Genomic DNA, 23325 nt, shown 5'->3' with positions numbered 1-23325 from the left:
CCTGGGAACTCCCCTGGAGTTGTGTTGACGTAGATGGTGGGTGTGGGGGGCTCAGGTGCGCTGTGCCTGCATTCTCTAGTGTAGCCACTAAACGAGGGTCTCCAGGAGCAGCATCAGCACTAACAAGTACTTGGGAAAGATGCCAATTCTCAGACCCCATTCCAAACCTGCAGAATCACCATTTCTTCTGTGGAACCTGGAACACCAAATGATTTCTGTGCACATTAAAACTTGAAAGCACATCATTGCTTATCAGCCTGGGTTTACAGTAAAGATCCCAGGGTGAGTTTTAAGAACCACCATCACCTGGGCCCTCTGCCAGAGTCTGTCTATTGGTCAGGGTAAGAACATCAGTGCTGCTTTAACTATGTGCTTCAGGTGTTTCTCGGGTAGACCAGGGTGAAGCCCAAGGATTCGAAGGTATATTTGTGAAAGCTGACTTCAGCTTTCATTTGAAGAGAAGGTAACAGACTGGTCTGGAATTGTAAGGGGCAGGTCAGTGCAGCCCACGTTCCCTGTGGCAGGATTTGTGACTGTCTGTGGGAGGGGAAGACATCTGAAACCGGGGAAGGAGAAACTCACACGCAAATGTCCACGTAGGAGCTCTTTTTTTCTGAATCTTTTCCTGTGACAAAGTAGAGGTTGGCCTTCTGTGCAGTTCAAGATCCTTCTGTCTCTGAGCTGATGATAGCAGGTAATGAGGCCGTGTTGAGGCCTTTAAAGGCATACACGTGTGATTGCTTTACATAATATCACCCGAGAAAACAATCAAGAGCAAGAGGGAGAGGAAGAAATGGCTGCTTCTCAGGTAAGTTTCGTCTTGACTTAGCTCAGGGCAGTGTCCCCATTTCTTACCCAAATGCCATGTGTTTAGAATTTGCACATTTACTTCTCTACCTCTTGTCCTTCCTAGCAAATTTGTTTTGGACTGCCATTTATCCTTTTTTTTTTATCTTCTCTTTTTGCCTTGATTGGTCTTTTTTTTTTAAGATTTTATTTATTTATTTGAGAGAGAATGAGAGAGAGAGAGAGAGCATGAGAAGGGGGAGGGTCAGAGGGAGAAGCAGACTCCCTGCCGAGCAGGGAGCCCGATGCGGGACTCGATCCCGGGACTCCAGGATCATGACCTGAGCTGAAGGCAGTGGCTTAACCAACTGAGCCACCCAGGCGCCCAACCATTTATCCTTTTAATGATAGTCAAAATCAGCCCTTTAGGATATTCCCATCTTACATCCCTGGGGCCGTCTCTCCATTCTCTCCAACTGGGCTTTCTATGCAGCATGAAGAATTCCTACCATGAATTCATGACCTGCAAGTATTGAAAATATTCCCTTTGTGACAGATCAACATGGGGATGTGTTGATACCCAAGATCCTCACTGGGGATTTGTTGGGTTTTGGAATCTCAATGAAGGAGGAAATATGTAATATTTAGATTCTGTCTGGGTGTAGCCTGAGTATATATAAACTGAACGACCATGAACAAGCAATCCAGGTGGCTATCAGGCCCAGAGTAAGTCAGTGTTCTGAAAAAGAAAGCCTTGCTGTCTAGATTGCTTCAACCAAGGAATTACTATTTGAAATACATGAAAGATTACAGGATATGGGAGCTATCTCTGGCTTGAAATCTCATAAAACTGCTATATTTTCATGATTGGAATCATAATATGGTTTGTTTGCTTTGTAAACTTTATCACAATAGTAAAGAGTCCTCCGTGCATTAGGCCACTGATACGTTTGTCTTGTTAACTGATGTTAACTTGGTTCGGGGTCTTTCTGCTAGATTCCCCCGGAAAATGGGGGCTCTCACCTTTCTTTACAGGAGATATTGGCTTTTGCAAATAAAGGTACTAAATGGTCTTTGGTTTCATGAGTTTCCATTTAATCTGCATAGTGTCACAGATATGCTCTCCTTTATTGCCTTTTTTTTATTTTCAGCAGAATGAAACAAGTACTTTGTAATTTCTGTATATTCAAGTTTCTTAAAATTCTGTAGTGTAATTCAGCACAAATGACAAATGATTATTTCCTTGAAATAACATTTGTTGGTGTAAGGAAGGAAGTATTCATGATGTTTTGTCTTGATTTCAGCCTTACCATTCCCTGAGGTTATCTGTAAACTTCACTCTAGTTTAGTGATAATTCTACAAACTAACTGGCATAAAACACTGTTGCCCACATCTTAAAATCAAGTATCTATTCCTTATTTCTGATTCAGCAGTACTTGGAAGTGGAGTTCAGGAGCTGAACATTGAAAATCCTTCCTAAGTGTTCTAAAGAGGCCACCAGGAAACAGTGTTTGGAGAAATAATTTTCTATATGCTTCTGTAATGTGCTCTCGTCTCTACTGAACATAGTGCTGGATTTGAAATTGTAGATTCTCTGGCAAGAGTCATGCTTCTTTTTCTTGTCAATAGGTCTTGCTGTCTGTAGTCTGGATCTGGTCAACTTCTTTGGAAAAGTAAAGAACCCAGCACATGAAGAGAAAGGAGACAGTAGCCACACACCCAGGTAGGTGGGAATGAATGAAGCAGATGACACAGGTGGGGGCCAAAGGTCAGAGGAGAAAACTTGACCTTAAAATGTGGTTTGGGATGCTCTGCTTGAATGGAATGATTCTGGAAGCCAACGTTTAATTCTCTGGTGGTCACAGAGGGACATCTCCTGTCCCACTCTTCACATGCTCCTACATCCTCTAAGGACTTCCCTTCTGTTCTAGTGTCTTCCATGGCATTCACAGTGAAATCCAAAAGCCTCCCCATGGCCACTAAGGGTCTATGTGACCCAATTACTATTCCATTGCTTTCGGGGGTATGGGAAAATCTGCACACACAGGGAGTTTCTAAGTGGAGGCCCCAATGTGATTTACTCCTTTCCCAATCCTGGGTGCACTTGTCTCCTGGAGACACGTACAAATTCTCATACAACATCATGAATGCGGGGGTATTGTGAGGACTGACCCTCCCCTATCAAATCTTATGCAGAGTAGCCTTCCCTATGGAGGTTTCCCCATTGACCAGACTCTGTGCTCTGTCTTTAGAAATGTACCTGGAAGCTTCAGTGTTTACATTGGCCTCACAGTGGAATATGCTGGGCCCCTTCATTAAGACCTAACTGATGCTAGGCCCTATCAAGGACTAAGTGACAGAATCTTTGTGGTTGGGACGCTGGACATGGTAGTTCTAAAAACTACACAGGAGATCCCAACATGAAGCCATAGCTGAGAACTACTTTTCAAACATTGTTTGTCAAAATTTCACGAATATACAAACCGTTTGAAGTTCCCATTAAAAACAGAATCAGGGGCCCCATACTCTGGTATCATGACTCCCTAGGTGTGGATGAAGCCCATTAGTGTGTATTTTTAACACTCATTGAGGTTGCTGTCCCCAGACTTTATTTCCAGTAGCATTATGTTAGAGCAGAAGAGCACATCTGAGTCCCTTATACCAAACTATCCTTTCTCAACACAAATACTGCCCTTCTCAGTGATGACTACTAACAGCTTCTGGAAAGATGACATTCTCTGCTCATCCCATACAAGTTAGGAAGGGACTAGGTAAGGTTGTGTTGTCTGAGCAAAGTTGTTTTGGATGAATAGTATGTGCTCATTCATGAAAGGAATGTTTATTGAGCATCTACTACATACTCCAGGTATATGAGGATGCACCGTGTCCAGGATACTGTGCTGGGAATCTTACATGCATTCTGCATGTTAATCGTTCTAGAGCCCTGGGAATTGGGTACTATATGATCATTTTTTCCAGAAGGATTTGGATGCTGGGTGTGCCTCCCTGGGATTGTAGAGGTTCTTTCTCTTCTTTTTCATTATCATTAATCTTAAAAATAATCTTGGGTGTTATAGCACAAATATAGAGAGCAGACTGGGAGATAGGAAGGGTGGATTAGAGGCTCAGACAAATTTGAGGGGTCCATCATTTGCATTTATGTATTTGATTAATTTTAATGTGTGGACTATCAGTGGACATCCCAGGAATGGAAAGTGGGATGCTATGCGTTATCTTGGAAGCGGTGTTTTAACCAGAAAGGTGAAACTGCCTCCCCAAATTTTAAGTCTCTTGCTTGCTTTATCTGAGTCTGTGCCTCAGGAAAGTGTGAATGCTAGTTTGGGCCACCCAGGTGGAGTTGCCAGGAACTCTGTTCTCTGAGCTGTTCTGAGAAGGGAGGCACAGGGACTGACATTGGAGCCGTGGAGGGCAATTTCGTGGTCTAAGGTTATTTTCCACAGAATCTGAACGGACAATTCCCTGTAAGTTTCCGTAATCCCCATTTAGGCAGAGGGACTATTCCCGATGTAATTTCTGGGCACCTGAGCTCTGTGCACACAGTGCTAGGTCCAGAATAAGAAACAGGAATCTGGGGGCTTCAGTGGGTCCACTGGAGGTGGGATTGACCGGCGCCATATGCATTCATATTGCACAGGGTGATCATGGATGTCCAGTCCCTGATCTCCGTCTGTTCTGGGATCCTCTGCACTGTGGCAGATGACATACTCAGGACCTTGAGGGGTTCACCTCTGTTTTTAGTGTGCACATGTGTGAAGTTTTGGCAACAGGAAAGGCAGAAACGGGAGAGGGCAGGTAAACTCTGGGTGCAATAACAATGTTGGTCAGAGGGAGGACTGGGCTGAACATAGACTCTGGTCCCAGCTTGCCTGAACTGTGAACTCAGATGTGTGGGCTTGGTTGAGATGAAATTCAGGTGTGGTGCTCTGGAGACCCCCCCCAGCTGGTGAAGGAAAGAGCACACGACTGCAGGTTGGGGCCCAGAGAGAAGCTGTGCGCGCCACAAATCATCTGTGCGCATGCACAGCATTTGTTGGGCAACTCTATCTGCGCAGGCCCTATGGGGAGCCATTACCAAGGGTGAAGTCTGGGGAAATGAGGGCAGAATCGCATTGGTATGTTGTGCGCATGTGCAAAAGTGAGCGGAGCAGGGCGGGCAAATCTGTTGCACTGTCTTCTGCCCACTTGCAATGTGGGTAAGGAGTTTAGGCCACTTGAGAAACTGGTCAAAATGAAAGGTGGTACTGTGTGATCTTTAGAGATGAAGTGATATACATTCAAATTTTCCAGAGTAAATTTGACCAGTAGGTTTGTGTTTTCAAATGGTTAGTCTTGCGCCACCTGTAGGAGGTTGCAATGAGGTTTTTATGGAGAGGTTGTGGAAGGGCAGTATTTGATTGGATATATCCTAAGCAGTTGCCCTATTTTTGGAAGGCCTAGTTGACGTAATTGTTTGTTCTTAAGTTCGTTTTCTTCCTTTCCAGTGCAGTGACTGTAAATTAAGTTGTGGTTTGCTTTCAGAGGCTACCGAGACATTAAAGCCCCGAGTCTATGGCTTCCCTGTTTAATTTTTTTAATAGTGGAAACACAGTTGGTGGGATATTATGTGTTTGTGTGTGTGTGTGTTTTAATCAATTTGCAAGGGTAGTTCAGCAGTTGTCCACTCATTGTAAGAACGCACAGTCATGATGGTGCAACAATTTCATGTCCCAAAACCACCCAGTAACTTACATGTGTACAAATCAAAGATCCACATTTCATGTGTGTGATAGCAGGAGACAGATATATTTGCGTGTGAACACTGAAGGAAGTGTTTCAGCAAGTGTGTTACATTTACAATTACAGCGGGATATGTTTTAGAAATGCAGTAGATGACACCACCTTCCTATGGCATTGATTAAGGAAAGCAATTTTTTTTAAAGATTTTATTTATTTATTTGACAGAGCACAAGTAGCGGGAGATGGAGAAGCAGACTCCCTGCTGAGTAGGGAGCCAAGGAAAGCAATTTTATTGGCAGTAATATTGATATGACAATATTTATGCAAACATTAAGTGCAAAATATTTTAATTTGTATGTGTGTTACACAATGTCAAATGGAACTTCACAGGGCGCCTGGGTGGCTCAGTCGTTAAGCGTCTGCCTTGGGCTCAGGTCCTGATCCCAGGACCAAGCCCTACATGGGGCTCCCGCTCTGCGGGAAGTCTGCTTCTCCCTCTCCCATTCCCCCTGCTTGTGTTCCCTCTCTCGCTGTGTCTCACTCTGTCAAATAAATAAATAAAATCTTTAAAAAAAAAAACCCCAAAAACAAATGGAACTTCACACACACTCTGTAATTGCACAAGAAAGAGGATACACCTCATACTGATGAGCTGTTATGATAAGATCAAAGTGTTACTGCCTTGGGGCACTAAATGAGGATTTTTACTTTATTTAAATGTAAAATAAGAATTATACAATATAAACGTACAAAATAGTTGATGTTATGTCTATGTGTAGATGTTTTCTATCTCTACTGTGACAAATCTCCACACATTTAGGAGCTAAAAAAGAACACTCTGCTGATTATATATTTGAATTTCAGTGGGCTTTCCAGGTTTTCTGCTTAGGGTCCTATAAAGTCAAAATCAAGGTTTTATGAGGCATGAGATTTTCTCTGCAGCCTCTAGGGGATTATCTGCTTCCAGGACCATTCAGGTTCTTGACAGAATACAGCTTTAAAGATATTTATTTATTTATTTAGAGCAGGAGCAGTGGGATGGGCAGAGGGAGGAGAGCGAGAATCTCAAGCAGACTCTGTGCTGAGCCTGGAGACTGAATCGGGGCTTAATCTCACAACCCTGAGATTATGACCTGAGTGAAATCAAGAATCAGACACTCAGCCACCTGAGCCACCCAGGCACCCTGACAGAATCCACCTTTAAAGACAATTGGAGTTGATGCTAATCCTTATGAAGGGACTCATCTGCCTCCTGTGTACAGACCTGAATTTTGTTCTGATCTACTGGATTCAAAAAAGCCAATATAATTGATTGTTGATGTCTTCTAGCAAGTTTTCTAGCATCTTGCCAAAAGTTACACATCTTTTTCTTTAGATCCTGTTCATGATATTTCCATTGGGCTAATTTCATCAAATGTTTGGCCTGGCCCTCACTGCAAGCATGTGGACCAATTGATATAAATCTGAAAAACCAGCTTGGCAACTTTGAATCAATATGTTAAATTCTTCTGCAAACCTATGGAGATCCTCAGTCACTTCAGGGAACTCTTCATTGCTCAAAGTTCACCCTTATTCCAGTGAACATAAACTGTGTCCACTTAGATCTTCAGAAGGTTTAACTTTAAGGGGGCAGATTTTAATAGGTTCAGGAGAGGAGGTAGCAGAGGGAACTTCAGATGAAAAGGAAGGTGCAAAAAAGGATAGAATGAGATGGAGATGAAGAAGGGAGAGCCCAGAGGAAGATGGTTTTGGACACCGGGCCTGAGCACAGGATGGCTTCCTACTGACTGTTGACAAAGAAGGTGGGGGAGGGGAAGAATAGGCTTCAGAAGCCCTTTTCTGTGTTTGTAATTGTTTTCTTACCTTTTTCAGTTGAAAAATTATATATTGGTATGAGGCAATATGATGTTCCTGATAGGGTTTGGAACCTTCAAAATACCAATTAAAATAGGAATCCCATTCAGTTTTGTCAATTTCAGAACCATGTTTTTCCACCTCATCTTTGATAAAAGTAACTTTGGAAAGAGCAAAGAATCCAGTTATGGCCGTTGAAGTTCTAAATTACTTCCTGTTAAGTCAGTCCGTTTATATACAAAAGCCCATGAGGAGGGAAAGTATTTTTTATACCTAAGAAAGGCATCTCTTTCTTACACTGGAATAAAGGAGTATCTTGGAGCAAGATCAAGTCCATGTAAGATCAAGTACATCTCTTTCTGTTGGGTCTGAAACTGACTTTCAGTGGTAGGGCAAGAGGGCTCTTCCTGCCAAAGACCTCTGACTCCATTTTAGTGAGGTATCCCATGACTAATTTTCACAGTTGGAAAGGAAAATTTGCTTTGTTCAGGAGGCTGGCCAATGGGGAACATGGTAGATTCATGTCCAAAGACAATATACAAAGTCACAGACCAAGCAGCAAGTGTTTAAGGGGGAGGCACACAAAAGTAGTGAGTTTTTTTTTTTTTTTAAGATTTTATTTATTTGACAGAGCACAAGTCAGCATAGCGGCAGGCAGAGGGAGAGGGAGAAGCAGACTCCCTGCTGAGCTTGATCCCAGGACCCTGGGATCATGACCCGAGCCAAAGGCAGTCGCTTAAGCGACTGAGCCACCCAGGTGCTCCGAGAAGTAGTGAGCTTTGACATGCTGGGGAAGCGGTGCTGCAATGCTTCATCATCCTTGATCTCTCAAAGGAGACTCACTAGCATCAGGGATGCCACTTTCTAGCATGATGAAGCTTGATCTTCTAGGAACATTGGGTTCCTGGTTTCCCTAGCATCAGAGGTCTGTTGATCTCAAGAACCTACAATTAGTCAAGCCTTAAGTTAGAGAGCATAGGTGAGTGAGTTAGACTTACGTAGCCAACCATGCTGGGAGTAGTTACAGCTTGGAAAGTTTATATTTGGAAAATAACATAGATACATTATTAATGCACTATGTATTGAGCTTTTACTCTGTGCACACACATAGGATCCCTGGTGCTGTGGGACCTCAGGAACATGTAGGTGAGTTAATCCTCATAATATTTGAGGGGTTGGTACTAGATGTCCCCTATTTTCCCTGAGAATGTAGATGCTGGGCCGTGCCTTTTTGCTTCTTTTTCTTCCTTAACATTAAGTGTATAAAATAGGAGCTAAGTATAGATTGGAGGAATATATAAAAACAAACTGGAACTTAAAAGGAAGTTCTCATTGTTGACTAAGAATCAAATTGTCATGAGATAAACAGGAGAAAATCAAATTCAAACCATATGTATGGAGGGGCACCTGGGTGGCTTAGTCGTTAAGCATCTGCCTTTGGCTCAGGTCATGATCCCAGGGTCCTGGGATCGAGCCCCGCATCGGGCTCCTGCTCAGCGGGAAGCCTGCTTCTCCCTCTCCCACTCCCCCTGCTGGTGTTCCCTCTCTCGCTGTGTCTCTGTCAAATAAATAAATAAAATCTTTAAAAAAAAAAAAAACAAACCCATATGTATGGAGACTCCACACAGATGTGAAAGTTTCAAAGACTGGCAAAGTAAGGTATATATCTCTTTGAGGAGAAAATCAGAAGAAAAGGAAGAAGAAGGGAGAAGTCTGGGAACTCCAAGGGAAGAGATATAATTCACAAGAAGAAAAAATGAGTAAATATTTAGTAAAATATTATTCTCTTGGCTACTCAAAAAAATTGGACAGGGCACCTGGGTGGCTCAGATGGTTGGGCGTCTGCCTTCGGCTCGGGTCATGATCCCAGGGTCCTGGGATCGAGTCCCGCATCGGGCTCCCTGCTCCTTGGGAGCCTGCTTCTCCCTCTGCCTCTCTCTCTCTCTGTCTCTCATGAATAAATAAATAAGATCTTAAAAAATAGGACAGAGAATTTGGCTCAAACAGGTCTTACTAGGTTCCTTTGTGTTTTTCGTACCTAGTATATTACCATAAGGTAGTTATGTATGTTGATAGCTCTCATCCTGGGGCAGCTTCTCTATCTAAATTATTTTTAGTCAGGAGGGTGGAAAAGACTTTTCCTTAATCTGCTGAATTTTGATTGCTTTTTAACTTAAATAATATTTCTGCCAAAGTGGTCCATCATGGGGCAGCTTGTGCTTTGCCCATACAATCTGTAGGATATTTTGTTGAATTAAATAAGACATGGAAAAAAATACTGTATAAAATCACATGGAATCTAAAAACAGTGAAATCATCAAAGTGAAGATAGAAGGTTTGTTGCCAGCAACTGCCAGTGAAGGAAATTTTGAGATGTTGGTCAAATGGTAATGTGAAATTAATTGGAACTCTCACTAAAATGGAGTCAGGAGGTTTCAGCAGGCAGAGCTCTCAAGCCCTATGACTCATAGTCATTGGCAGATCCAACAGGAAGGGAAGGTCTTGACATTATACAAACTTGACCCTGGAGATGGACTGTACTATTCCAGCCAGAGGAAGATATGCTTTTCTTATCCCTCCCAGGCAACCACTGAAAAATCACCATCCTTCAAACTACGATTTTACTCCAAAGAACTTTAGTGTGTAACAGAGTTCTCAACTTACCCCTTCTCTCCTCAAAAAAGCCTCCTCCTTCTTTGTTTCCTAGACTTGCCTATCATTTTGCCATAGCCTGTATGTCCCTAATTTGATACTGTTATTCCTGAATAAACCCATCTTTTTGCGGAAAAAATAACTGGCAGTTTTTATTTGTTTATTTTTATTTATTCTTTTATTTGTTTACTTATTTTTAGAGAGAACAAGAGCACGAGCAGGGTGTGTGTGGGGGGGGGTAGAGAGAGAGGGATAGAAGGAATCTTTAGCAGTCTCCACGCTCATCGAAGAGCTGTTGGAGGGCTCAATCTCATCACCCTGAGATCTTGATGTGAGCCAAAATCCTGTCAGATGACCAACTGACTGAGACACTGAGCCACCCCTGGCAGTTTTTATTTTTAATGTTAAATATAACAACACTCAGGACACCTGGGTGGCTCAGTTGGTTGGGCAGCCAGCTCTTGATTTCGGTCTAGGTCAAGGTCTCAGGATACGGGGATTGAGGCCCATGTTGGGCTCTGCCCTCAGTGGAGACTCGGCTTGGAGATTCTTTCTCTCCTTCTGCCACTCCTCTTCTTGCTCTCTCTCTCTCTCTAAAATAAATAAATCTTTAAAAAATCCATAAATATAACAACACTCACTTAGGATGAATAAATACTGGTGTTCCATTGTGCAGCACACTGACTATAGTGATGTATTTTACACTTGAAATTTGCTAGAATGCATCTAAATAAAGCATTATCAGCACACAAAAATCTTAACTATATGGAGTGATGGATATGTTCATGAGCTTCATTATGGTAAACGTTTTGTAGGTAAATAAGGTTAAGGGGGGGCGCCTGGGTGGCTCAGTCGTTAAGCGTCTGCCTTCAGCTCAGGTCATGATCCCAGGGTCCTGGGATCGAGCCCCGCGTCAGGCTCCCTGCTCGGCAGGAAGCCTGCTTCTCCCTCTCCCACTCCTCCTGCTTGTGTTCCTGCTCTCGCTATCTCTCTGTCAAATAAATAAAATCTTTAAAAAAAAAAAAATTAAAAAAAATAAGGTTAACGGTCCACAGAAAAAGGGAGAAAAGACAAAGATTTCTTCACATAAGAGAAGTCCCTTTAGGCCCCCAGCCATTTTATGATGTATGCCTGCTTATGATCTATGCTGGCACCACTTACCCAAGCACCTCTTTGATGAATGTCCTGGAATATGTCAAAATTACAGAAAGACCTCAGTAGTTAATGATTTTAATGCTGCAAAAGCATGTAAATACAAACAGCCACCACAAGCCCAGAAGATAGTCTAACCATACCAGAGACAATTAATCCATGGTGAAACTCCCATTGCTGTTTCCAAAGTAAAGATTGTCTTAACAGAGATTCTGTAGTGGCTGTTGTGGGAATTAAATCCCTTTGAGCACACAAATAATAAAGGAGCCAGAGAACTGATGATCCCCACCCTTACAGGTCCTTTGACTTCAACTGGGCTTTGTGCTTTGCCCATACAATCTGTAGGATAGCACAAAGTCCAGTCGCCTGGACTCTGTCAATTTAGGATGCCTTTTGATGTATTTCATTCTGAAATGGCCTTTTCCAGGCCCCTTGATGAATATGCATATGCCATTAGCTTAAACTCACGCAATTTTGTTGTTTGGGGAGCTAGTATTGGGAAATGTCCCCGGTGTTCTCTTCACTTGATACAAGTAAAACCTGTATTTTTCTTATTTTTGTCTTGGCGGTGTTTTTTGGCTCAACACCCACCATGAGGTGAAACCAGTTTCAGATGATAATTTCACCATGTATGTGGATATTTACTGTTTTAACCCTCAGCAACAACTGGATGTTCATAAATGGAAAACAAGGTCCTGAATGAGTATTTAAAATTAGCACTGACTTTAATGACAAAGACAGACATTTAGCACTCAAACACATTTCTCTGCTCCCATGTATCTGCTCTTGGGTTTCAGCAAAAAGTGAGCACCTGACATTGAGACTAGGAATAAGCAGCCAAAGAAAACTTTCCTCTCCTTCTATTTGTTCAGTGAGGGGAGAGTCTAGAGTAGGGACAGACCTAGAAAATCTTCAGAAGAAGGTGAATCTGGGTGGGGCTGTGGACGGTGAGGATTGTATAGAGGACAATGGCAGACTGCCCTAAAATGTACCCCTTGGCTGTATTGATTATTTTGAAATAAAAGCTACTTAGGAAACAGCCAATGCAAAAAAAGAACACTCTGATCACCATTTGTGTCCAGAAAGCAGGAAATCAATCTCTCATGCAATGGATAACTTTCTTGCAGAGAGAGAGAAAGAGGTATTCTTATCTCCATGGGTAGGGAATTAGGAGCTGAGAAGTTTGCATGAACAAACTTGTTACTTTTCACTACTTTACTTCCACTACCTAAATTCTGCTCAGAATTCCATACTAATTGAAGGCCCAAACAGGAGTTTTCTTTATGCTGTCAAATTCTCACAGATGTATTGTCTCTTCTTTTTCCCGAAAACACCATAAAAACTATCTACATCAGTTATTTCTATGGGTCTCAATTTCATGATTGGCTTTTTGGGTGCATGTAATTATACTTTTTTTTTCCCTCCTGTAATCTATCTCAGTCAATTTGATTCTTAGACCAGCTAAAATAATCTTAAATGGTAATGGAAAATTATTTCTCCCCAACAATTTTTCCATAAAATCCTAAATATCATAAGTTCAGTGTTGAAACTCTGTCCATGCCTACCTCAAAAGAAGCATTCTCTTACATACATAATACGATTCTTGTGCATCTGAGTTAAGCATATTCTAAATTTGAGGGATTCTCATAACACCTCATTATAGTGAAAAGGGAGATGGCCATCGTGTCAGACACGGTGACACAGTGTGGGTAAAAATGGCCATTTTTAATGATATTCTTGGGTGTCCACTAACGCTACACACACGGTGTTGCTTAAATGCCATCGGAGAGAGCTCTGGTCAGTGAGATGGAGAAGCGCCCATGGAGGCAGGACTGCCCTGGATGAAAAAGAAATAACTTCCAATCAAAATCTCTATGTGCTATCAGATTTTTTTCTTACTCCTCCTTAATCTTGAAACAGGGTTTGGTACCTAGTGGTAGGGCAACCATTTGGGGGCCATGAGAGATGAAAGAGGAGCACAGCGCTGCATATCAATAATATCAGAGCAAAAACGAGGAAAAAGAGGGTACCCTGTGTGATGTCTCAGTCATTTCATCAGACATGGGCTTCCTACATATTCATTGTGTACCTAAAATATACATCTTATTTTCTATAAGTATTACTCTTTCCTGGTATAGCTGAACACATGCACACAAGCTACAAAATGAAATGGATTATTATATTTCACTTGTAATAATTTAAATGGGCATAACCTGCTACCCAACTTCTTTGCAGTGGATTCCACAACTGTTAGAAATCCCAGTTCCACTCTGGATAGGATGAGTGTAAGAACAGCAAGGGCTGTGAAATACCATGGGGATTTCTGGCCAAAATATGGGTGGATCATTTGAAGCAGAGATGGTCACTGCCTCTGACTACTAACCTGTGTCCCCACTAATTGGCAACAAGCATAGAGCCCAGAGCACATGACTACCCTAATCATGGGCTATGTGGAATGAGGGAGGTGCCTGTCAGCTGTGAGTCAGCATCCCTGGAAGATCACCCATCTATAGGGGATCGAACCTATGTTGGGGTTATACACCTGGGATACTAGTACTTTGTGCAACCACAGCACATGCCTTGCTGATCCTGCCTATTAGAGTGTCCTGAAGGCTTCATCTCCAGCTTCTACTCTGTCATGTGACATCTTTTTTTTTTTTTTTTAAAGATTTTATTTATTTATTCATGAGAGACAGAGAGAGACAGAGGGAGAAGCAGGCTCCCAAGGAGCAGAGAGCCCGATGCGGGACTCGATCCCAGGACCCTGGGATCATGACCTGAGCCGAAGGCAGACGCTTAACCATCTGAGCCACCCAGGCGCCCTGTCATGTGACATCTTAAAGCGATGTCTACACTGCTTCCATCATCCAATACCTATCACTATCCACTGCCAATAATCTAGGCCTCAGGAAGATCAGTAATCTCTGTCATCCAACAGCATCTGCTTATCAGTAACACCCAAGAATTCAGTTTAATCATGAAGAAAAATAGGAATTCCTTGGTTCCAGGAGATTACCGTATTTCCCAAGTCCACATGTCCATTACTTTAATCATCAGATGACACCATGAGCAGCTGACTTGGCCTTTGGAGTGAGTACATGTTCCCTCCAGTTCCCTCCCCACATTTCAAAAAGAGTTCTCCATGTATGCTTTTTTTTTTTTTTTTTTAAAGATTTTTATTTTATTTATTCATGAGAGACAGAGAGAAACAGAGGGAGAAGCAGGCTCCCAAGGAGCGGGAAGCCCGATGCGGGACTCGATCCCAGGACCCTGGGATCATGACCTGAGCCGAAGGCAGACGCTTAACCATCTGAGCCACCCAGGCGCCCGTCCATGTATGCTTTTAATAGGTCTTATCTTGGGGCCTCTAGGTGGCTCAGTCAGTTAAACATCTTTCTTTGGCTCAGATCATACTCCCAGGATCCCAGGATCTAGCCTACTTCTCCTTTCCCTCTGTTGCTCTCCCTGCCTGTACTGTCTCTTTCAGTCTGTGAAATAAATAAAAGCTTTTAAAAAGTAGTCTTGGCCACCTGGGTGGCTCAGTTGGTTGGGCATCTGCCTTTGGCTCAGGTCATGATCCTGGGATCCTGGATTCGATCCGCGTTGAGCTCCCTGCTCTGCTGGAAGCCTGCTTTTCCCTTTGCCTCTGCCACTCCCCCTGCTTGTGCTCTCTCTCATTCAGTCTCTCTCAAATAAAATCTTAAAAAAATGAAAAATAAGTCTTCTCTTTCTTTCTAGAAGTATAGATCATCATGTTTTACCTATGTTCACATTCCTCTCAGTGCTAAATGTCTGAATTTATACTGTGGCCCATTGTCCTTGTATCCCTCTAATCTGAATTAAGAGGTCAGTGAGGACTCTCTAGCCACAACACCTACAAAAAACTTTCTCAGACGGATTTGTAGCTGGGAATGAAACTGAGGAACCAAGAAGAACTGGAGATCATTAAAAAATAAGACAAGTAGAATTTATCTTTGTATATTCAGAGACTCAGGTGGGCAACCTGGAAACAGGTTATCCTTTCTCCACATGCAGAATTCATGCCAATTCTTCTTCCTGTAATCTTTTTCTCTCTTGCCTTGTCTCATATTGGAATATTTTCCTCCTACTCCAGGGGTATCTCTTACACCCCAGGTACTGCCATGTGTGTATATTCACTTCATTTAAACATCAAAGGAACCCCTCCATTATGACATGGGGCTCAATCCTTTATTAGGTTCCATGGGTGGAGTGCTCGGGAGTTCCTGGGTAAGTCCAGATTGAGCCACTGAAACTTAAACAGATTTAGGTAAACTCTGTGGGTATCTTCTCTATAGGGTACACAAGGGGAACGTCTAGGACGCCAGGGGAGGTGGTTGTTCAAAAGGGCAGTGGTTGAGGTGTCCTATCAGAAGTTACATTTAAAAAAAGTATTTATTTATTTGACAGAGAGACAGCGAGAGAGGGAATACAAGCAGGGGGAGTGGGAGAGGGAGAAGTAGTCTCCCCCTGAGCAGGGAGCTCGATGCGGGCCTCGATCCCAGGACCCTGGGATCATGACCTGAGCTGAAGGCAGATGCTTAATGACTAAGCCACCCAGGTGCCCCTATCAGAAGTTATATTAATGTGTGCCTCTGCAGGTGGTTGTTTAGAGAATGCACTAGTGAGAGGGGCTGGTGTCAGTTCAAGTTCCCTGCAAACCAACTTGGCTACACAAAATGGCTGCCAAGTAGCACCATTATGGAGAAGTTTACCTACAGTCCCCCTATATAATCTATAATATATCCATGTTGATCATCCATGATGATCATGTCCCAGGAGTTAAAAGGAGGAGAAAACGATGCAATAGATAAACTGTTGGAAATATAACCACACATTATTTAAAGTCTGAGGCCACTGAGAAAGTGGATTACTAGTTATATCACCATTATCAAATGCGTGGTAGATACCATCTGTTGTCTACATTCTTAATTAAGGTGAGATAGGTTAATATTGGTGGCAGGATAATACATCATCCATTACCTGTCAGTGTTAACACATTAAAAACCAATATGTTCTATTATTAAAATATCTTAGGATCGCACATAGACTAAGTTATGCATTTCAAATCCCCTGTATGTTCCTTGTTGAAAATACAGATTACAATCATTCAAGAAACATTCTTGTTCTTTTTTTTTTTTTTTAAAGATTTTTTTTTTTGTTCATGAGAGACAGAGTGAGAGAGAAAGGCAGAGGGAGAAGCAGGCTCCCAAGGAGCAGGGAGCCCGATGCGGGGCTCGATCCCAGGACCCTGAGATCATGACCTGAGCCGAAGGCAGACGCTTAACCATCTGAGCCACCCAGGCGCCCAGAAACATTCTTGTTCTGATATAATGACCTAGGAGTCATAATTTCAATAATTTTCAGGCCTGAAGTAATTGTTAAGAAATGTCGATGTACAATCATATGCCCTGTTAGGGAAGAGTTAGCTATCCTCTACTGATATATGGGAAGTTTTCTTCATTTCAACCACAGCAATTAATATTCTGTACATCTGTCTATTGCTACTGTAAAGATACATCAGTATTTTGATTGATTGCCACCACTTTTTTTTTTACTTTTTAAGATTTTAATTCCAGTTAACAAAAAGTGTTATATTAGTTTCAGCTGTACAATATAATGGTTAAACAATTCCATACATTATCAGGTGGTTATCACAACAAGTGCAGTCCTTCATTACGAAAACCTATTTAACCCTTCTCCCCACCCACCTTCCCTCTGGTAACCATTGGTTTGTTTTTTATCATTAAGAGTCTGTTTCTTGATTTCTGTCTCTCTCCACTTAAGAATTGATTAAATTCCTCGTGGAGAGGTAGACTATGGTCACCCTAAAGAGTCTTCTTATTGCTCATTATAATAATATTCTAAGTGTTTTCTCTTTTGCTTTGTTCTCTCCTATTGTTGAGATACATGCAAGCAGTTCCTGACTCCTTTACCCGGCCTACAGATCATACTGACTTCGTAAAACAAATTCACCGCAGTGTCCCTTCTGGACCCTACAACAATGGCCTTCTGTAATAGCTACACGTAGGGACAGATAGAGACCAATTTCAGTGCATGGGCAGGGACATCTCTACAACCCCTATCATCTTGAAGAAGTTACAGAATTTGAGCCCTTCACCCTTCAACAACCTTGATGATTTAAGAACCGATAATTGGTCAGGGATAAGGTGATGAGGGAAGAAACAGAAAAATGTTCACCTTTAACCCAGAAGGTTGACCTATAGCCTGCATAATTTTGATAAGGATCGAATATGTGCTGGTTGGTACATTCTTAAAGGGTCTCATGACTGCATAGTTAATATCGAACTGAATGATAAGCACCAGAGTAATTTTGCAAAAGTAGTGTTTTTTTTAAAATATTTTATTTGTCAGAGAGAGAGAGCACAAGCAGGGGGAGCTGAAGGCAGAGGGAGAAGCTGACTCCCTGCTGAGCCCGATGCGGTGCTCAATCCCAGGACCCTGGGATCATGACCTGAGCTGGAGGCAGATGCTTAACCGACTGAGCCACCCAGGCATCCCAAAAAGTAGTTTTATAAGTAGAAAATTGGAGAAACATTTGTGATCTAATACTCCCTGCATGTCCTCTCCTCCTTGAACACTAAGCATATAACCACAAGCTTCATGTAGCCAAAGTGCAACTCTTTCTGCCCAGGAGTCCTGTCTCCCTGCAACTTGAATAATCTGTAAAAAAAAAAAAAAATCTCAAGAATTCTTTCCTGCTGGATGGGCTCAACAATCCCACAACAATTTTGTTACGGAGAACCCCATTTTTGGCTGCTGGTGGCTCAAAAAGCCAATACACAAGACAGGAGTTCTGATTGGAAATGAATATGAGCTTTAATCAGTTCGGTAGAAGTCTTGTCCAAAAACCAACTCCATGGTTTCAGCCTGGCCCAAGATTTTTAAGGGAACTTGAGGCCAGTAATTGGTAAAAGAGGAGAATGGTAGTCTCTAGCACTTCTTGGTTCCTGCAGACTCAGTGGTGTCAGCTACAGACGTTATTGTGGTTCTTGGAGGTGATGCATTGGTGCCCCAGGGACAGGTTATGCAAGAGGATTCCGATCCACCTCTTTCTGGGAAGCAATACATGACCTATAGATATACAAAGAGGTTTGGTATATCAATCACACATGCTAAAGGTGCATGCTAAAATTTAAAGACTACTAAGTTGGGCAAAGGGGCCCGGGCAGGGCTTTTATGTAACTTAAAAAAAAGTCCCCTAGGTTTATTCTGTTGCTGCAAATGGAAGGATTTCCTTCTTTTGTGAGGTTGATTATATACCCAGAATGAATTAGATGGCAGACCTCTATCAGTAATATAACAAATATCAGACATTAACTTTTTATATTATAAAGAGTTGCCTGCCTGGTGTTGCAAACTATTGTTTGACAAAATTTGCTCTTTCCTTTTTCCTGTGAATATGCTTACCCCCTTTTGAAATTCTAAATCCTTATACTCTTCTTAAGTCACAGTGGCATGTAAGCATCAATTTCCTGTGGTTGAGCCTCATATCTTCGAGGTTCCCATAATTAAGAAATTATTTTTTTTCTCTTGTGAATCTGTCTTATATCAGTTTAATTATTAGACCGGCCAAAGAATCGAGAACAGATGAAGAAAAATGGATTCCTCTCCTAACATTCCTTCTGTTGTTGAAAACTGACTTCTGTGCTTCAGAGCAAAACTTGAAGACAGAGTTGGGGGGTCAAGGAGAATGGTAGCTTTATAGTTTTGCTGGACAGAGGAGGCTGGTGGAAGTTGAGGCCTTCAGAACAACAAGCTCACCCGGTATCAGGGGCTGAGGGTTTTGTAGGGATATACAGGATCTCGCCTGTTTGAACAGGAATTGTGTCTGTGTTCCCAGCCTTGTTCAGGCTTTCAGAGTGGTCCTGGATTCCTGAAAACAGGAAACAAAGGCTAAGAAGCGGGGAAGGGGGAGTTTGGGGAAGAGAGGGAAAAGCATACTTTATACCATCAAGCCTCACTACTGTTTTAATGCAGCCATTTGATTTTTGTTCAACTTCTGCTCTCAAGTGGTTTCAGTTTGAGTCACCAGGGCAACTGAAGTAAGACCGCTTCAAATTTTAAGTCTGAAACCACTCATTATTTTCTAGAATTCCAAAAATAAGAATAACAACACAATTTTAGTGAAAATTTTGAGGAATTAGAATACTCCTATATTGCTGATGGGAAAGTAAAAAGTACATTCATTTTGGAAAACTGTTTTGCATTTACTTACGAAAACAAACATTTACCTACCGAAGGGCAGCATGCTCTTAGCACAAAATATGTCTCTTTGTTTAAGGGTTATTTTAGGCCGGCTGGTGTGTGTGTGTGGGGGGGGTGGTTGAGGTAGAGAGAGCGTGAGTGAGCATGCGCACGCGAGCGGGGAGGGGGGAAGGGGGGGCACAGTGACAGAATCTTAAGCAGGCTCCTTGCTCAGTGGATGCTGACCTCATGACACTGAGATCACGACCTGAGGTGAATTCAGGAGTCACATGCTCAGCCTACTGAGCCGCCCCTGCGCCCCTCCACTTGTTATTTTAAAGAAATGGCAGACAAAGGAAAAGCCCTGAAACACAGTATGTTTACTTTTGTAAGAGATACTTGCATTTATAAGGGAAAGCTCCATTTGTAAGGGTGCTTCCCTCTGTGTAGCAGAAAGAGGGAGAATGTATAAATCTCCAGAAACTCTGATCATTGGAAAAAGCATCGATTTAAATCTGGTTAGCAACCACAGCCTTGGATACTGTGCTTTGCCTGGTCACCTCCCCAAATGCTTCCCAATAGGATAACAGCGTGAAGTTCCCAAAATGATCCTTGCTGGTGCCCTCCCCCTCAGATTCTGTCAACTGGTGAAAACAACAGTGTTGTGTTAATTAAGGGCTCGAGGTGATTCTAAGTGAGGCCAGGGTTAAGCACGAGGGCTTTCCGTTATTTTATGAGAATTGAGAGCAGGGTTTGGCTCAAGAAGAGGAAACAGGGTCTCTGCTACATGAGTCTGGGAGGGTCAGGTCCTTGGAGCACAGGGTTCCTAGGCTGTAGCTGAATTTGTGGGCATCTGTGGGAGGGGAGGCCCCCTGGAAGCAGAGAAGGAAAAGTCAGGGATTGGTCTTCAAGTAGGAGCTCGTGGTTTCTGAAAGGCTCCTGACACAAAGGACTAGGATGTTGGGCCTTTTCTGCATTTCAAAGTCCTGCCTTCAGGCCGAGCAGTTTAGAGGTGCAGAGGCTCTGTTGGTGGCTTTAAAGGCATTTTCTCCTGATGCAGCTGTGATTTCTCCATGAATCTCTTCTGACAAAGAAATCTAGAGGACAAGGTGAAAGAAGAAGAAATGGCCAGTTCTCAGGTAAGCCTTGCATCTGAGGTCAGAGGCCTTGTCATCTTTTTCTCTTGAAATTCCTTGCATTTAGAAATTGCAAATGTTGATTCCTCTATTTCTGATAATTCCGCTTTATGTTTTCACCTAATTTTTAAAACCTTTTCAAAAATGATACTGAAGGTTAAGTCTTTGGAACAATTCTTCCCTATATCCCAGAGCCTTCTCTCCCTTCTCTCCAACCTGGCTTCCAATAGTCCATCAACAATTGTCACTTGGAATTAAAGTCCTGCAAGTATTGAAAATATTCCCTTTGTGACTGATTCACAGGGGAAGTCTTTGAGTTCAAGATTCCTGTTGCTGATGGGGTCCGGTCCTGGGATATCAGTCAAGGAAAGCAGTTCTTATTTAGGTCCCATCTGGATGCTTTTTCAGCTTTCTGTAGACCAGGAGTCAGAAAATGCATAAATAAACATGATGGATATGAGGCTCAGAATAACTGGGAAAGTTCTTGGGGGGGAAAAGAGGTGAGGTGGAGGGGAAGGGGGGCGGATTCATGTTCTTTAGATTGAAAAAAATGCTTAAAATATAATAGATATTACAGGACTTGGAAACTTATGTGTGATTGAACTTTGTATAAATGCACTGTATTCTCATAATTCAATTTATATTCTGATTTAATGTTTGATGACCACAAGAACATACCAGTAACAATAGGTCCTTTGCTGTGCTTTAAGCACTGGTATCAATTTGTTTCCTTAGAGCTCATGTTACCTTCTTTTTTTTAAGATTTTATTTATTTATTTGAGAGAGAGAGTAAGAGACAAGAGAGCACGAGCAGGGAGGAGGGGTAGAGGGAGAAGCAGGCTCCCCGCTGAGCAGGGAGCTGGATTCGGGGCTTTATCCCAGGAGCCTGGGATCGTGTCCTGAGTGGAAGACAGATGCTTAACTAACTGAACCACCCAGGTGCCCTCCTATTACCTTCTTTTACTTGGATTGGTGCACTCTGACAGATTTCTCCCCTATAAAGTTCATATTTTCCCCCTTAGTATTCATAAGTGTTGGGGCGCCTGGGTGGCTCAGTCGTTAAGCGTCTGCCTTCGGCTTCAGTCATGATCCCAGGGTCCTGCGTCGAGCCCCGCATCCGGCTCCCTGCTCAGTGGGAAGCCTGCTTCTCCCTCTCCCACTCCCCCTGCTTGTGTTCCTGCTCTCGCTATGTCTCTCTCTGTCAAATAAATAAATAAAATCTTTAAAAAATATATTCATAAGTATCTTAGATGGATTTACTGAGTGATATGCAGAAACCATCACATTTAAAGTGGAAACTTCTTTCTTCTGAATTTCTCTTCTAGTTTCTGTTGAGGAGAACAAAGGTAAAAGAAATGTAGATAAACTGAAATTCAACTTCCAGACCCTAGATAAATACTTGAGACTGGCAGAGTATGACATTCCATCAGGAATTCACAACTGCCTTAATGTTAATGCTTCTCTAGAGACAAAAAGCAGCCAGCTTGACAATAGCCAGACCTCCAGGATCCTGTAAGTCCTCTTTAACATATGAAAATCCCTGCAGAAACTTCCTTTATTTTTGCCCGCCAACTTAAAACTATTTTATCAATGGCTTCTCACTAGGACAGTGAAGGTCTTTCTGCCCAGGGGTCCTGTCCCTGCGCTTTAATAAAAACAGTTTTTGCACTGAAAATGTCCCAAGAGTTCTTTCTTGACCCTTTAGCTCGCAGGCCCCTTCACATCAGTTTCCACTGGACAATGAAGACTGTCACCTTTGTGTAGCAGAGATAATGATTTCTAGGACTGGGGGTTCTAAGTCAGACCTCCATCTTGTAGGTTTTTATTTTACTCCACACTTAGGTCAGAGTTACCGTTTTATTTACCTCTTTGTATTTTCAGAAAAAACCAAAAACAGGGCGCCTGGGTGGCTCAGTTGGTTAAGCGACTGCCTTCGGCTCAGGTCATGATCCTGGAGTCCCTGGATCGAGTCCCGCATCGGGCTCCCTGCTCGGCGGGGAGCCTGCTTCTCCCTCTGACCCTCCCCACTCTCATGTGCTCTCTCTCTCATTCTCTCTCTGTCAAATAAATAAATAAAATCTTAAAAAAAAAGAAAACAAAAAAACAAGAACCACTTAACATGTTTGAGTGTCTTAAAATCCTGAAATATAATAGAGTCACAGATAGAAATTATATCAGGTAGGCTTGTGATGCAAAGGAAACTTGATTTGCAGCCAGTAAGGAGATCACAGGGAATAACTTCCAAAGCAGAGACTCCCAGAGCCAGGGAGAATGGTTTCCTTTTATTTAGGGTTCAAATGGAAATTTAGAAAGAGGGGCTTCATCATCTTGTATAGAGCTGGGCATGAGGTCAAACAGGTACCTGAAGACAACACTTCCATACATACATGGTATGTTATGTAAGTGAGGTTTGCGCTTCTCCTAGGATGGAGATTTTCATATTATAATGAGGTAAAAGTACCATGGGTTACTCTTTGGTCCATCTACACAGGTGTGAGTCAGGCGTTAAGCTCAAACTGGGCCAGCCCAATTTCATCCTTTGGGCCGTCATTACCTTTATTTGGATAGTTTTCGTTCCTTGACAGGAGACCAGACCATGGGGTCTTTGCCTGGAGTAAAAGATAAGGTGGAAAAAGAGGTTAAGTAAAATGTGGGACAAAGATCGGAGGGTATAATCAGGTAACTGGGGAAGGTCAGGTCTTGGGTCTAGCTGGTGACATTAACTCCCTCTTTCATCTTAGGAACCATTGTGAACTCTGCCAATGGCCACTTGGTAACTGT

General features: G+C 42.5%; 1 protein-coding gene across 4 annotated transcripts in view; it reads left to right on the top strand.

Annotated features, from left to right (window-relative positions):
• The window catches only part of ZNF845 (zinc finger protein 845), a 180659-nt gene that overhangs the window by 66583 nt on the left and 90751 nt on the right, over window positions 1-23325 (top strand). The gene's annotated exons all lie outside the window — the stretch shown is intronic.

The sequence above is a fragment of the Leptonychotes weddellii genome, chromosome 16 (genome assembly GCF_054177405.1).
Source record: "Leptonychotes weddellii isolate Sample4059 chromosome 16, ASM5417740v2, whole genome shotgun sequence".
Classification (NCBI taxonomy): Eukaryota; Metazoa; Chordata; class Mammalia; order Carnivora; family Phocidae; genus Leptonychotes; species Leptonychotes weddellii.
The sequence above is the reverse complement of the archived record's forward strand: the minus strand, read 5'-3'. Positions and strand labels throughout refer to the sequence as shown.